The sequence below is a fragment of the Pinus tabuliformis genome, chromosome 3_1, assembly GCF_031772625.1.
Source record: "Pinus tabuliformis cultivar Carrire ecotype Pingquan chromosome 3_1, CPIR1, whole genome shotgun sequence".
Taxonomy (NCBI): domain Eukaryota; kingdom Viridiplantae; phylum Streptophyta; class Pinopsida; order Pinales; family Pinaceae; genus Pinus; species Pinus tabuliformis.
Window position 1 is genome coordinate 90,514,002 of NC_142301.1, and position 17,769 is coordinate 90,531,770.

The following is a 17,769-nucleotide window of genomic DNA, read 5'->3' on the forward strand; positions in this document are numbered from 1 at the left end:
GATAAAATCATGCTCACATGCAGACTTGAATTTGATTGCACCAACAATACAGTAGAATATGAGGCTTTGGTCCAAGGCTTGTACAAAGCAATCGAGTTAGACGTCAAGTATCTTCAAGTTTTTGGAGACTCTGAGATTGTGGTTAAACAGGTACGTAACACTATATATTTCTTATCAGATCATTTAAAACATTATCAATCCTTAGTTCAAGATTTGACTGAGCATTTCATAGCATTTAATATCTCTTCAATCCCCAGACTCCAAAACGCAAGTGCAGACCTTTTGGCTAACGTAGCTTCTAAGCTTCCTTCAGAAGATTTTAGTCCAGATAGATTCTCAATAGAATTAATATTTAGACCATGCATTCCTGATAACATCACAAATTGGAGAGTATTCAATGACGATCCCAATATTGTAAATTTCCTCACATCTCAAGGATCCTACTCCAATCAAATAATTGATGAAGACCAACATGATCAACAATTGCAACAAGATAGCACTAATAATGCTATACCTAAGTCGATGGTCAAGTTAGAAGACTTGTACGATTTGAAAGATCGGTTTAAGAGGTATACCAATTCAAAACTCCAAAGTTCAACCTCGAACTATGAATTAGTAAACCTAGGAACTGATGCCAAACCACAAAACATTAATCTAGGTCTCGGCCTAACCCCTGAAGAAAAACTTGTGTATATTCGTCTTTTGAGACAATATAAAAATGTTTTTGCCTGGAATTATGATGAGTTGAAAAAATACGACACTTCCATCATCCAACATACTATTCCCATGATCGATAATGAAAAACCTGTCCAACAAAAGCTAAGAAAGCTCCACCCCAATTTAGAAAACCAGATAAAAACTAAGCTCAATAAGTTATTGAAAGCCAGAATAATCTTTCCCGTCAGACATTCTAAATGGGTCTCCAATATGGTACCTGTTAGAAAGAAAAACGGAGATATTGGGATCTGCATTGACTTTCAAAACCTTAACAAAACCTGTCAAAAAAGATAATTTTCCTTTACCACCTATGGAACAGATACTGCAGGCAGTGGCGGGCTGAGAATTAATGTCTTTCTTGGATGGATTTTCAAGATACAATCAAGTGTTGGTACATCTTGACGATGAATTGAAAACCACATTTAGAACTAAATGGGGCACGTATGCATATCGAAAGATGCCATTTGGTTTGATTAATGCTGGTGCCACATTTCAGATAGCCATGGACATCGCATTCAAAGGTTTAGTCAATAAATCTGTAGTAATTTATTTGGATGATATAACAGTGTATTCGAAGAAGCGAAGTGACCATCTCAAAGACTTGAAACAATTCTTTCAACGGTGTTTAAGGTATGGAATTTCACTTAACCCAAAGAAATTTTTTTTCTCATTAAGTGAAGTGAAACTTCTAGGATTCATAGTGTCAAAATCCGTATTCACATCGATTCCGACAGAATCAAAGAAATTTCTGAAATATCCCTACCTCACAACAAAAAAGCCATGCAATCTTTCCTTGGTCAGATCAACTTTGTAAAGAGATTCGTTCCAGATTTTTCACGAATTGTGTCACCTTTGTAAACCATGATTAAAAAGAACTCAAATTTTAAATGGGGCCAAGATGAACATGAAGCATTCAACCTGATCAAACAAGCTATTATTAATGCTCCATCTTTAGCAACTTTGAATTTTTCAGAGCCTTTTATTTTATACACATTTTCCTCATATAAGTCATATGCTGCGATACTAACTCAAGCAAATCAAGAAAAATCAGAAGCCCCAGTTGCGTTTTTTAGTTCAAATTTACAAGGTGCTGAAATAAATTATTCAGACATGGAGAAACAGGCTTATGCTGTTTTCAAAGCGGTCAAATACTTCAAACCTTTCTTACTTAAAACCCATACTAAGATTATAGTACTGTTTCCAGCAGTAAGGAACCTTCTAGTACAAAAGGATGTGGCTGATAAAAGGGCCAATTGGGTTACTTCCTTACAGGAATATGATATTGAGATTAAACTAGAAAACATTGTAAGAGGTCAAGGCTTCTGCAAAATGCTGGCTGGAGCATCGCAAATTTCTGAAATTCCATCTGAAGAGGTACAAATGTGCGAGGTAAGCCTAAACTATGCAGAGTCATTATACGCTAATATCATTTATTATCTTAAGAATGGGTATGCTCCTTCACACCTCGATCATACTAAGAAAAAGGCTCTAAGGTTGAAAGCCAAACAATATCAGCTCATAAATGATATTCTCTTTAGAATAAATTATGATTCTGTTCTCCTTAGGTGTCTTGAGAAATCTGAAGCTGAAAAAGTTTTGCAGGAACTCCACGATGGGCCAGCAGGCAGACACTATGCTGGAGATGCTACTGCACATAAAATCTTAGGCGCAGGATATTACTGGCCCATGTTATTTAAAGACTCGCACAGTTACGTGAGGAGATGTCAAGTCTGCCAAACTACTGCTGGAAGACAAAAGAAGCCATCCTTGCCACTACAACCAGTAAACATCGAGCAACCTTTCAGTCAGTGGGGATTGGACATAATAGGTGAGATCATTCCTCACTCTTCTAAGCAGCATAGATACATCCTCACAGCAATAGATTATTTTACTAAGTGGGTAGAAGCAGTTCCACTCAAGACGACTAATGCTGAAAATATCATTGAGTTCATAGATCAATTTATAATCACTAGGTTTAGATTTCCATCCGCTTTAATGTTTGATAATGCATCATACTTTTCTGGAAATGCAATGACTGAATTCGCACTTAAAAGAGGATTCAAACTTAAATATTCGGCCAATTACTACCCACAAGGCAATGGGTTAGCTGAGTCAACAAATAAAAACCTAATCAGGATTATTAAAAGAATAGTTGACCAAAATCATAAAAATTGGCACAAGGCTTTGATATATGCTTTATGAGCAGACCGAATAATGCAAAAAGCTTATATCGGCACTTCTCCCTTTAATTTAGTTTATGGGAAAGAAGTGGTTCTTCCGAATCACTTAGCAATTCCCTCTTTGTCTTTAGTTCAATATGTTGATGAAGTACCCACTTCCTCCTTACAGCTGAGAAAAATGGAAATAATTAAATTAGAAGAACAATGAGAACGGGCTAGGAAAACGCATGCTCATCATCAAGCACTAGTAAAATCCTCTTTTGATTCAAGCATAATGACCAGAAAAGATTTTCAGATGGGAGATTTAGTTTTAAAGTGGGACAAGGCTCATGAAGAAAAAGGGGAAACATACAAAATTTCAAAGAATGTGGCTTGGTCCTTTTCAAATTGTAGAAGTCATGGGTCCATCAACGTTTGTGTTATAGGATTTAGCAGGTAAGAGGGATCCTTTGCCTGTTAATGGACAAATTCTCAAGAAATATTTTCCATAGAAGATTATTCTTCTATTTTTGTAGAGTAGTTGTTTTTTTTTCATAATAAAACCAGTTGTGAGTGGTTAAATTAGGCATTTACGAAAAAGACACCAATTCTCTTTCATATTTTGAACTTTTCGCTTGTATAAATAGCAAATCTTTTGGAAGACTAATCTTTATTATTGATAGATACAATTAAAGACTCTAGCCTAGATATGATACTAGTTTCAACTTTAAAAATTTTGATGAAAACAACCTTTAGTGAAGAAATTGTTTTATCTCAGTACAATGAAAGGTATCAATAACAAAATAAAGATTCTCTGTAGAACAACTGTTTCCAAAAACTCTATTATTGTCGTCCAGAGCTATCTTAAGGAAACAATGACTTCCTCCCTGCTAAGGAAATCACAACTTTCAGAGGAACAACCCAAGGATACACTTTATCTCGAATAATAAGAGGTCTCATCACGAGCCGGCTTATCATAATCACAGATATTATAACTTGCTGACTTTGCCAATACTGTACACCACAACAGGGCAATGACTCAAGATTGTTGCAATCAAAAGACAAGGGGTCTCATCACGAACTAACTTGTTCAGCAAAGTTATAAATCAAGTGAATGATTGTGTCATAATTTGGCTACCAAACCAAGACATTGTTCTTTAAGAATAAAAAAGAAAAAATCAAAGCAATAAGTGTGGATATGGATTTTTCTTTGAAAGTTGTAGGCTGCCTTAAGTAGGATACAGGATCATTGTTGGGTAACAAGTAACCCTGTCGAGGCTATAAACGCCTGCTGGCAGTAGAGGCTCTACCTACGATAAATGAGCATATTTAAAACTGGTTTACAAAGGAGACTTTGTTTTATCTTTACAAGACCAAGTAATGACTTATGTAAATACAAGGACTAGCCTGAGGAAGCAAATAATCAAAGTGGAAAATGGTTGAAACAAAATATCATTGACAGTTTAGAGCATAATGTACTTTATCTTTCCATAATAAAGTTTAATTTTCTAAAAAAAATTCTGTTTTGGAAGTTTAGAAAATTCAATAGAAAAACAGAGATAATTGGTTCTTCCAAGTGAATCGCCAATTGTTGTGGCCACCAACAACCCCCCTCCTTATTTAGTATTAGCAATAACACTAGGTAAGTGGGGACCCTTAGTAAAAAATTCAAAAAATCAATTAAGGCTCATGTATTTTTACTCCTTAAGAAACATCGCATCGCGCAAAGAATGATAGGACATTTCCTTATGAGTAAAAATGATAAACTACGAGATTGCGACGCGAACTCCATCGCATCGCATGCATTAATAAAAACTCACATTGGAAAACCTTAAAAAATCACCGATATGCGATATCGCATATCGCATATCACAAAATTGCATGAAAAACACATAATGATTTAACGATTATAGCGATCTGCAATACTGCGATCCGTGATCTTGCGATAGCGCGATCAAGCAACCTTGGGATAGCACAACACGATGAAATTGCGGTAATGCAATACAGTGAAATGCGACACTGCGATGTAGATCGCAGAAACATTCCATCGCAAATTTTCCTGGCTCAATATTCAAGAAACGTTTTCCATAAACCAAGAACTGGATATGCGCTTTAATGATTATTAATGAATTATACGCCAGTTGTTAATGAAAGATGGTTTTGTGTTGTTCGAAGAGCCAGTTTACGTCAGGTGGCATGTTTTTTCATATCCGTAGCATTTAAAGCTTTCCTGTCGATTTTTATTACCATTACTCTCCTCACTTGTGAACTGCAGGAACGAAAAGCAAAAATTTACACAAAGCAATGTGCAGGAAGCCATGAGGAAAAAGGGTAAAACTCCAATGTTCAAAGATAGAGAAAAGACGCCCGCATGCAATAGAGCCACAGATTCACAGAATGCTGCTGAGCCATCCATTACAGATCTTTCATTTACATCCATGGTTGAATGAGTATTGAATGGTGCTAATATCAACAGGCAGTTTAACGCTCAAGGTCAAGAGCTCACGAAAGAATTATTTTTACAAACTTTGAAGCTTTATACATGGTAAAGCAAAAGGCGCCAAAGGAGAAAAATGAATTAGAGAAGCCCGGATCAAAGAACAGAGGTAGTTTCCAATGCGCGATTAGCGCTTAGCGCTAATCACTGAGAAAATTTCTCAAAAATCAAGGTCTCTAACTGCTTAGTCACTTGTAAGCCCAAAAAATGCAAGAAAGCAATGGTAAAGAACAAACTGGAAACATAAAGCTAAAGAAAAGGCAGAAGCGATTCAAGGGTTAACCAAGTTGAACTTGGATTATTACTGAGCATACGCGGTGAAGCCACATAGTCAGAAGATGACTCTCGAGTATATCATCAATTTTGCTGAAAATATGGTGCCAGCTCTTACCATTTCTATTTTCTTAGCTCAACCAAAAGCGGAAGACAGTCAGCCGACTCTACCCAGGCAAATACTGAATGCTTGCAACATTAAGGAGCAAATGCAGAAATAGTTAGATATTAGATTTAATTTTTAGAAATAGTTTTTCTTAGAAAAAGGGCGGTCATTTAAACCGTATCCTGAATTTGTGTAATTAAGTTATTTAGTTAGTAGTATTTAAACCCTCCTCATGAATTTAGAGAAGGGTCCAGAAATTTATCAAAAACTTGTCCTCAGAACATGCACTTTTGGACCCTCAGAGGAGGTTTTGGTGAATGAATGGATCAAGATTTGTTGATGTTTGCATTTGATATCTGCTACTGATGTTGCACTTCTGTACACTTAGTGGATGTTAGAGCAAGGAGAGATAAATCATTGTCGCTTGAAGCTTATGAGTAGGACTAGTCATAAATGGTACTTTTATCTCTTGACCATTTCTGCTTATGTGTTAAGGTGATATACAGTTTTTAGTTGTTTATGTATTATTGCATGAATGCCTGAGTTATCATTTGGCACTTTTGTACGATGATAGCTATTTATTTATGCTTAATGTATGAATAGCTCATTATGCGATATGTTTTTCACAACTGTTTCGTCTAACGTTTTATGCGAAGTGGTTCATCTTTATTGATTTCCTTTCTTATAATCGATGAATGATCTTTATTACCAGTTGTTATTTGAAATCTCTTTAGATCGCATAATAGAAGAATTACATACTGGGTTAGTATAGACTTAGATGTGCTGCTTATTAGAATACAATAGCATAGAATTAGATTAAAGTTTGAATTAGAATATCTTAAATAGGAACTGTTAGATCAACAACATCAAATTCTACACACACACACTCATAGATTGGGAAACTGGTCCCATTATCCCCAGTCGGACCCACTATACCAAACGGATAAGGAGCTGCCAACCAAGGTCCGGACCGGGCGGGTATCCCCCTTGTCATCGACCCGATTTTCGGGGCTTCAACATGCTAAAAGAAATTAGCGACTCTGACATTATCACATGGCAAGTACGAAATAAAGTACACTGTGTGTCACCTAATCTTAGAAATTATCTACAAGAGGTATGCCATTTAATTTAAGAATTCCAATCTTTTAATATTATTTTTGGTCCTCGAATTTGTAATGTCATTGTTGATGCATTAACAAATGTTGCTAATAGGTTGTCACTTTTAAAGGACATATTTTTAATTGAACTCATTTATAAGCCATTTATGGCAGATAATATTACTAGTTTTCATTTTTTCAAGCATGACCAATGGATACTCGATTTAATGGTGAATGTTGATGTATTCAAAGATGCACAGATCAATGAAAATGAGCATGAAAAGGTATTGCAAGGTTCAAATCAAGCAAGTAATGGAAACCCCATGCCCAAGGGTGTGGTATCATTAGAGAAGTTAGATGAATTTCAAAATTTGTTTAAGGCATTAGTTAATTCAAAGAATCATAGCTCTGCACTCTCACATGAACAAGTCAATCTCAAAACAAAGAAGATACAACGTTTTTAAATATCAGTACTTATTGTATGCCTCAAGAGAGGCAAGTGTTTATCTAACTTTTCAAATAGTATCAATATGTCTTCACGTGGATGTATGAAAATTTGAAAACTTACGATATGTGAATAATCAAACATATGATTCCTATTAAGGAAGGGGTCAAACCTTTTCAACGGAACCTAAAATAAGTTCACCCTATGCTTGAGACCCTCAATTAGAACTAGTTAAGAAAGTTGTTGGATTCTCATATCATATTTCAAGTTTGTCATTCAACATGGGTCTCAAATCTAGTTCTCGTGAGGAAGAAGTCTATGTAAATTTGCCTATGCATGGATTTTCGCAATTTGAAGTGAGCCTTCGGAAAGGATAATTACGCTATGCCATCAATGGAATGGATTCTGCAAATAGTATTAGGGTTAGAAATGTTTTGGTTGCTGGACAATTTTTCTGGATATAAGGAGATTCTGGTGATGGAACTCGATAGACATAAGACTACCATTAGAAAAAAAAATGGGGTACCTTTTATTTTAAAAGAATTCATTTTGGGCTCATCAATGTAGGAGATACCTTCCAACATGTGATGGACATCACTTTTTGTAGTTTGACTGGTCAAAATGTTTTGGTTTACTTAGACGACATGGAATTGGGTGTTTTTCAGTTGTGGCAACTGATTTAGTGTGAGAACGAAAAGGGAAAACATAGAAGCTAAGGATAGATTATAGGATAAGTATCAATATTTTATTCCAGTTTTATTATACATGTGATCTATGACTCTGGTTTATGATAGTTACATGTGATCTATGATTTTGTTTGTGGTGGTTGAATTTTTAGCTAACGAGATGTGATATGTTTATACATGATGATTTGATCCAACAAAAATTTTGACTTGTTGTGAAAGGAATTTAACATAATTATAAGGTGTACCTCATTTTAGATCTACAGATAAGGTATGACGTGAATTTATTTCAACTTATTTTGAATCGAATGGAAATTCTATACTTAGTATAATAAATCATGGGAATACTTGGTTTGGGTGATTGGAATTTGTTATCAAAGAATGTTAGTAGTAGTAGAGAAATGAATTAGAGTAGGAAGTAGTATGTTGGTAAAGAACTTCAGAAGCAGGACGATTGTGGGACATTGGTACCCAATAGTGTCCATTGATTTTCAAGAGCATGCTATGACTGGTAATATTATTTTGAGGCAGGGATATGCCTTGGCTTTTGGACCTTTCGATGTGAGGAAATATTTCCAAGGGAGGGGTCGCCAGAGGGACTGTGTAGTAGAGAAGGGGATGCCCGTGGAACTTGGAAGGTGTGTAACTACATGAAAATGGGTGAAGGGATTTCTTGAGGGATTGTGTGTTAGAGAAGGGAATCAGATGCACATTGGGAGTGTGCCCTAGAATAATGAGACGATAATTATTCACTAATAGGGCAAGTGACATGGAGATTGTAGCGTTGGACATTGGATGCAGCTTTAACTTTGACAGTGTATTCTAGACATCTTTGGAGGGAGGTGAATCCTAGTATTACTTTAAGGGTGGAGGTGTGAGCCTCTAGATTCCATTATTTCTGATACATGCATTGTATCCTTTTATTTGCTAGTTGTGAAAATGTGCATATATATATATATATATATATATATATATATATATATATATATATATATATATATATATATATATATATATATATTATAAATGATGTAATGATATGGATTTATAAAGCTCCATATAAAGTATGATTATTTGCTAGTTGAAGAAAATGTGTATATGTAGTTATTATTGTAAATACCATAATTAGTTGTTTTATAAATCTTTAGTAAATGGTATGATTATCATATCTTCAGCAATGGTGACTATAAATATTGCAACGAGGGTTCTGTAATAACCCCTGGTTGAAAATTAATGTAAAAAACTATAAGACCAAGGCCATGGGACACGTATTCCAAGTTGAATGGCGGTAAAAACATACTAGTGGGTGTTCATTTGATTTATTAATGGATATGGAAATTGGCAAAGGCAACGGAAAAGGATTTGGAAAGGAAAGAGGAATTATTTGGAATTTATTTATGAAATGATGGGAAATAGGGGAAAATGAAGGAGAAAAGGAGGATGAAAGTCTTGAACCCTATCTCATCCTACCTTGGATATTTCACCCCTTATCCCTTGAGTTCCTCCTCCCATTAAGAGTGGATATCAAGCCTATATTGGTAAATGGATAAGAATTCCTAACCTATCATCCTCTTCTATATATTCACTTCCATCCACAAGCTAGAGATTGGCTTTTGGAGATAGATTCTACCCTCATGTTGTTTTTGTGAGAATCATTATTCCAAGTATTAGAGTGACATAGAGACTTCCTTTTGTGACAAGGAAGGACAAGTCAACTTGGAGGAGATTTTCTACAAGATCAACTCCTATATTTGGTTGTAACTCCCTCCATTTCTTTTAATACAAAGAGTTCATTATTTTCCTATCTGTGATGTTATGATTTCATGTATTTGAATACCATGTTGATCTATTGAATAAATTGATTGGATGATGCTACATAGATATTGGGCATCGAATCCCCCCAAGGCATGTTTTAGGGCTCAAAGCCCAAAGTTTTGACCGAATTTTGTTGTAAAGCTCTGTGAATTGCGGGCATGAGGCGTGAAAAGCATGATAGAGTCACAGGCTTGTCCATCCTAGTTTTGTAATGTAATTTTGGCTGAATAGACCTACCCATAGTTCGTGAACCATGGGATTGTATAAATAGAGCGAGGCTCTAAGTGTAGGAAAAATGAGAGAGATAGGATTGACAAGTCTAAGTGATTGAGTCACAAGTGTAAAGTGTGTCTTTGGTTCATAGAGTAGGAGAAGGCTCTATAGCTGAGTGCGTAGAGGCCTTGTAGTCTGCGGCTGAGTGCGCAAACCCCTACAGCTAAGTGCACAGGGAGAAGTCGAGTTTGTAACCAAAGAAGGAATTAATAAAGAGAAGTATAACTGAAAGCATGCAAGTAGGCTAAAATAATCAACTAACATTGGAATACCAGTAAGGACCTGGGTAATAACGTAGAGCGTGACGCTTAACCCCTGAGTAGGGCTGCATGAAGGCATTATAGTAGGATCGAGGTACGGGAAAGTGCGTGAAGTGACTTGTGTGCAGGGTCAAACCACGGACCACTTGAACTCATAAGACATCTCCAGGGTGTAGAAACATGGTTATAGCACCCTCCCATACTACTTTGAGTGAGACCTTAGTCCGCGCTCTACGGACTGTTGCCAAAAGGGCTAGTAGTACTAGGATTTGTTTGGCTAACTTAACTTTGAACTTACTTCAGGCCCCAATAAGCCAACAAATTGTTCCATTTCCGGGACCGGGATCTACATAAGATATGTCTGATGTTGTATCACTGGAATCTGACAAAAAAAGGAACTGAAGGGTGGTTGTACAGAAAGATTCACGAGTTCGCGATGCAAGAAAACGAGAATCCACGGTTATCAAAGGAAGAGTGGTTAGATTGCTACTTATATAAGGAAATCCACGAAATATTCTTTGCATCCTTCCCCTCTCAGTTGTAAGAGTGGATTGCGAAGCTAACAGAAAGTCAAGGAAGGTGTAGGCTCGATAAACCTATTTTGTGGACTCCAGAGTTGGTGCGCAGACTTGAAGCATTGAAAGATAAGATCGCGTGCGCTGTGGACCATTGGCTCAATCGACTTATAGGAGGGTTTATCATTGAGGTCATGGTAGATACTTCAGTCAGCTATAGCGAGACAGAACAACGTTTCGTCAAAGGACCACAAGGTAAGTATGTTAAATCTTTGAACTCTTGGATTAAAATGCTATTGTGTGAAAAGCGGGTTATGCGAATAAATTGATGTTTGGGGCTATGAGAAGTGGGAGGATATACATGAACAAAGGTAGCATGGAACTAGAAACTAGCCCTTTCATTTCACCTCCGTGAGAAAGTGAGGAAGAGCTCGTGGAGGTCTCACCAAGAAGTGCGATTACTTTGATAAAGCAGCGAATTCTGTGCATACCACCCCACCTACACCACCACTAGTTTCACCATCTTCACTCCCGTCTTTGCCCACACCACCTCTGCGACCACCATAGTTTAATATGGCCAGTGCGATAAAGTTGTTAGTGTTTAAAGGAGTGGGGAATGAAGATCCGGACCAGTTTTGGTTCATGGTAAAGGCTATATGGGAAGCGCGGGGAGTCACAGATGACAATATAAAGAAAGAAATGTTGGTCAGATCTTTGCAGGATCGCTCACTAATGTGGTACATTAAGGATTCCAATGACAATCCAAATGTAGGGATCGCAAATATCCAAGTTGCACAAAACAAGGAATTTAGTAGGCTAAAATCAAGGACACAGTCGATTATTGGATTTAAGGAAATCACAATACTTCTAGGCGAGACCCCTTGGGAGCTAGATCAGAGATTGGAGTGTATGATTCATGAAGCCAACATGACCTTGATGGATGGGCAACATCGCAAATGGTTTCTAGCATTGCTAACGCTGCATCTACGGAATGTGTTGTCACAACGGAAGCTATCCACTCAAGCCGAGGCCTTGGAAATCGCAATGAGACTACATGAGACCCTGATACAAGATCCTAACCTGGGAGTCCAACAGATCCACACGTAGTTGAAAAATTGTGTCTTGAGATGTAGAGTTTGAAACAAGACAGGATGGCTCGCCTAGAAGCGTGCAAGGAGGTATGGTGCGTAAAATGAAAAGGCTAGGGACATAACATTGACCATTGTCCAGTATTCACGAACTACCTGGTGAGAGGAGGACCAATGTTAGTGAGACCAGAGGCACAAGCAGGAGCAAGCACAACACCTACATTATGGTACGCGATTTATCAGATAGGAGGGAAACATGCTATAGATAACTGCCATCTATTACATAAGTATACACAGACCTCCTAGTAGTTTTTCTGTAATTTCTGCAGGTAGTAGGCCATGACGAGCGTACCTGTAGAAGTTATGAACTTATGATGAATCAGACTCCTATCTACAAAGTTAAAACCAAAATGTGAGCCCTCAATCAAAATGCAGGGATGGTGCGCACTGGTTTTAAGGGGTGTGGACGAGGTTGAGGTGGAATGGGACTAGGAAGAGGTCACATACAACTGATGTGCTACAATTGCGAAGCATCGAGGCATTATACCCACGATTATACAAATCTAACAAGACCATCATGATTATATTGTACCTAGTTTGATCATGAGACGGAGGACTGCCCCATGCTGATAGTGAGGTTGTGCGATAAAGGAACACTCCAACCTCCCCCGACTCAAAACCTACAAACGATGAGGTTTGAGCCGTGCGAGGAAGACCCGAATGTAAATATTGTGCTCTGAAGCGGCATTACGACAGGGGATGAAAAAGGCAAGCAACTCGAAGAGAGTGCCTAGGTTCATAAGGCTCCAACAAAGGGACCATAATTTGATTTGGAGCGCGCTAAGGAGACATTCATGGAAGCTAAGAAGAGCTTCGTGGAGGCCTCCACTTCAGGTAGTAAAGAAAAAATGGAACAGGAAATGGACCCATCAATGCTCACTACCTTTTTGAAGATATGCATGAAGCTGCTGCAAGAACTCATAACTAGATGTGCTGGGACTGTGTCAGGAGAACTGCGTGTTGTCTGAAAGCTCGGGAAGCAGACTAAGCGAACAAGAATATAAATGAGATTGATCACGCATATCGGGGAATATAAAATGGATCAAGTGATTTTGGATATAGGATCAGACGCGAATGTCCTGGTAAAGTAGACATTGGAGCACATGGGTAGGCTTGCGCTATAATGGCCTCCAATTCAATTGCGAATAACGAATCAACAAAATATCCTACCTATGGGAAGATTGCAGGGAATAAAGGTAGATATCGGAGGTGTGAGCGTGCTTGCAAATTTTGAAGTGATAGAGATTTTTGATGACAACAATCCATATCCCATGCTACTGGGTATATATTGGGCCACTAACATGAATGGAGTGATAAATTTGAGGAAGTGAAAGATGATTTTTAGGAAAACGTCACTATGCATAGTGGTGCCTTTAGACCCTGTGGAAGGATCGCACTACACGGAGCTGATGCGTGACTGCGAGAGAAACAAAAATCTAAATTGTATCTAGAAGCTAACCACATGGGAGCAACACTGGGTGAATCCAACAGCAGATGGCAAGATTTTGTGGGAGAGTGAATGCTCTTGCACTTCAAATTCGGACAAGGAGATAGAACGATGGCATAACTAGTTGCATGAAGTAACCACGCTAAATTGCAACATGATAACATGGTCACTACACTGTGTGGAAAGAGAGGTAAGAGATATTCCTATGTATGACGGATTGATTGAGGTGGATTATTTCCTAAACTAATTTGAAAGAGAAGTACTAGAACAACAATGTTTCGATGCTCTAAAATGGGTTACGCTTGCAAGATGGTGGCGTACGCATCAAAGAAGTTTTGAGGACTGGCACAATTGCAGAAGGATGATTCTCATGTGGTTTAGAAAGCCTTAGATGTGTATGAAATCCAGGTATGATAGAAAAAACAGCCTGCATGCTGACCTTTCTAAATGGGTATAGGTGTATGGTGTGCAACCTACATGAACGCACACCATCCACACGATATGAAACGTGATTGACAATCAAGAGTGGACAAGACGATGGTGCGAGTGACGACTAGGAAGTATGATAAGACCAAGCACGCTAAAGATTATCTGCCTGCAAGCCTTTGACAAAGTATGCGAAGTATTGAATGTGGTCCACCATGTGAAATGAACTGACTGGGACCTGTACGTATTAGTGGTTCTATGGACTTATAGGACCATGTGCAAAACCTTGACCACATTGGCACTTCTGAAGTTTAAGTATGTAGTAGATGTTGTAATCCCTATGGAGTATGCAAAGCCTAGTTTGCACATAGTAGCACCCGTAGATACGATAGTTCGCGAAGCCTAGAAAGGAGGGATCACACAGCAGCAAGGAACATAATTCATGGGACTTGGGGAAGAAATCCAACAGGGAAACCTTAAACTCCAAAACCTTAAAGAAGAAAGGGTATGGTTAAGGAATAAAGTGCTTTGATGGACGCGGAAGTCAAGAATATGGAGAACGAAATAAAGAAAGGTTTTCTCAGCAAAAAGACCAGAATGGTAAGGCAGGAGGCATGTAATCATGATGACGGGGTTAAAACCTATTTCCACGAATTGATAAATTTGATGCCTTGGCTTGGACTGCATATTGCTAAGCATAGTGACCAGGGTAACATGTTGCAAATAGTGAAGTGCGCGATGCCGACCGTAACAATACAAGGTCTAGATTCTCCAAGAACCTGGAGGGAGGATTGGATGGAACTCTACATGGGTGGTGCGACCACCTAACCAGCCAAGGGAAGGACAGTCTTAGCACTCCAGGTATTTGGAAAGGAGCACGTGACGATAAACTATTCTACCTGGGAGTTGTGTGATATTGGAGATACGCGTAGAAGAAGAGAGTCACAAGGTTCGCGACCACGCACGGGGGGTTTTGCTACCGCACGGGTTGGCCAGAAAGTGACCGTTGAAGTCACTATTCACAATGGGATTCTTGACTTGAGGCCAAATGGAGCAGGCGACAAGCATTTAAGACATGAGTTATGGGCATGATTTGGGAAAATTTGCTACCAAGAAAGCATTAATGAACCAGAATTTGGGGGAATGGTTGAATTCAAATTCAAAAAGTGCTATAAAATACAAAGAGCTACTTGTTATAGACATATTTGGGCACTTCAACCCCAATATTATATGTCAATAAACTACAGCTCTTTAACCCCTAAAAGTGTTGTTTCATACCCTAAAAGATCATGGTCAACTGATTTCATCATTCCCCAAAAGTTCCACTTGAAAAACCATCCAGAACTAGCCTAAACTAGACCATACTGAAAGCTCCACTGTTAGGGTACGATGCATACTGACTTCTACACTAGCTAGGTGTGATGCATACTGAAGAGGCCTTCCGTGGGGTGCGATGAGAAAGAATGGACAAATGTCCAAGATAGTTTGCTAAATGGATGCTCATGGGATCTTCTAGAAACTTCTCCTATGACACTTGCCTCTCTGAATTCGCTCAGGGATGAGTAAGAGATCCAAGAAATCTCCAAGTGAGACCAAAAACAACAAGTGGAATGACACTAATCAAAAACCCAGAGATGACTCACACCCTTTCATACATCTATAAATGGATCCCTCATCTAAGAGATCTAAAGGATGAAATTTTGCAATTTGTAAGGAAGTGCTGATAGTTTGTATCTAAGAAAGGGCATTGTATTGTTGGGTGATCTTGCCTTTCATGAGGTGAAGAGGGCTTTGATGTTAGGAGGATGATGCTGGATCAGACAGCTGGGTTGTAATTCTCCCTTTTATTTAATAAAATTCTTTGCGTTTTCCTCCATACAATTGTGTATTTGTGAATGCTGTTATTTGTGAATGCCATTGTATGTTCATTGTATTTTTTATTCTGCAATGCTTATGATATAATAGATCAAGATGCTTTGATGGTGTTTTGTTACTTTGTTTCTATAGGTATTCTCTAAGTGGGATAAGTAGGAGAGGAGGTGAAAGCTCTGTCAAGGGGGAGAGATATCAAGAAAGGAGTTAAGCAGAAGATCCAGGTTGGTTCCTTTGCCTCTCTCTTGCCTATCATACATAGAGGAAATCACAAATTTCTTTGAACTGTTTGTTTCTAGGGTAGCTGCCAATCCTCGAGGACTAGTCAATTGAAAAGACACTAGTTTTCCCAAAAACAAAATGGCGACTCCACTAGGGATCGAATAGATGTTTTTTTGTTATTGTTGTTTTCTTTATAAACTATGGACAAAGCCTGATGTTAGCCAGATAGCCTTCGAATTCCTCTCACTCTGCAATTGCATAGTAGATGAATGTTGCTTCAATCAATGTTTGGTTTAGTTTATGAACTGAATATTTGACTTACAAGCATTCTAGATGCCCTTTTGGTAGTTCAGTAACTTCTCAAGATCATACCTCTATACTTTGCTCTTTATTTTTCATCATAGCTCAGCTTAACTCATTGAAATCAACTACAAATTTGAGCCAAAACCCATCTTAGTTGTGTTCCCTGGCCCATCACATTGTTTGTCACTGTCAACTAGTATGCATTGCACCTCCCAAGCTTGAAAAGTATGATGCACCCTTGTTTTTTTGAAGCCTAAGTGCGATGACTGACTGAGCCTATTTCCTTTCTTGAAATTTGGGGGCTTTTTCCTCGTTTCCAGCTCTGTTTAGTTGTTTTGCTGCTTATGAACAGTATCTCATTACCAAAGCCTCCTTCCATCAGATAGATTAGCCTCCATTGATTAGGATTAGTAAATGCTTTTATGTATTTGTCCATCATTTACAATCCTTTGTCGCAAAGTTTCTTAAATCAATTTGTCATTTTGGTACAAAAAGTGTCATAACTGTCATTTTATGTCAAAAAGAGAAGTGTCGTTGAGTCTTCCTTCCTTGGATAGTTGATTGAACTTTTTGTCATTTTTTTGATTTGATTTGTTTATATTTGAAGTGTCGAAAGAATTTTCTATTCGAAATCGAAAAGTGTCGTTTTGTCTTCCTTTCTATTTTGAAAAATAAATTGTCAAAATGTCTCTTTGAAAGAAATATTTCAAATCTTTGCTGCAATCTAGTTTTATTTTTGGCATTTTTGACATTAAGGGAAAAGAAAAACAAATACATGCATTTGCATTTGCATTTAGATTGTGTGCAAAAAATGATTTAGGAAAAGTGCATTTAGTGTGTGCTCTTTGCTCTTTGTTTGAAAGAAATCGTAATCTTCTTTCCCTAGTAGCTAGGATTTTCATTGATCAAAATAAACAACAATTGTTTATCATTGTAGACTGCATATTTAGGAATTTTAAATCTACATCATGCGGTGAACCATTGAAAGGCAAAATTTTAAACAAGATCAACTCTAAAATAAATTTCAATGAACTTAGCAATGCTTTGGAACCTAACGCAACACATATAGAGGTCTACGCTAGAGACGTGTTCCGGCGCCGTAAAAACTAGTAACTATCATTTTCGTCGAAGGTTGGGTGATTCCTCCTCTTTGATGCGACAAGTGCTAGCACAGACTTGTGCTCCCCGTATCGTCGATTATATATTGGGAGACCACAATAGGCTTATATCCTTCATCCATATGAAGCCATGTCTGCCGCCCTATCGATCGTAATGCATTGAACACAAACATTCAGGAAGATTGATTGATGTACATAAGTCCTTGGTAATTTCTCTTTAATTTATCACTGAGGTGTATTTTGTAGTTTTGCGATTCGTTTGGTAATCCCTCTGTCTAGATTTCCAGAGTAGTCACATTCGTTCCTTTTCGACTCTTTAAAAGAAAAGGTTCATATAAGCACTTGTCACTTCATGCTCATTAAAAATTGAAGGGGACTAGAGTCATCTTTAGC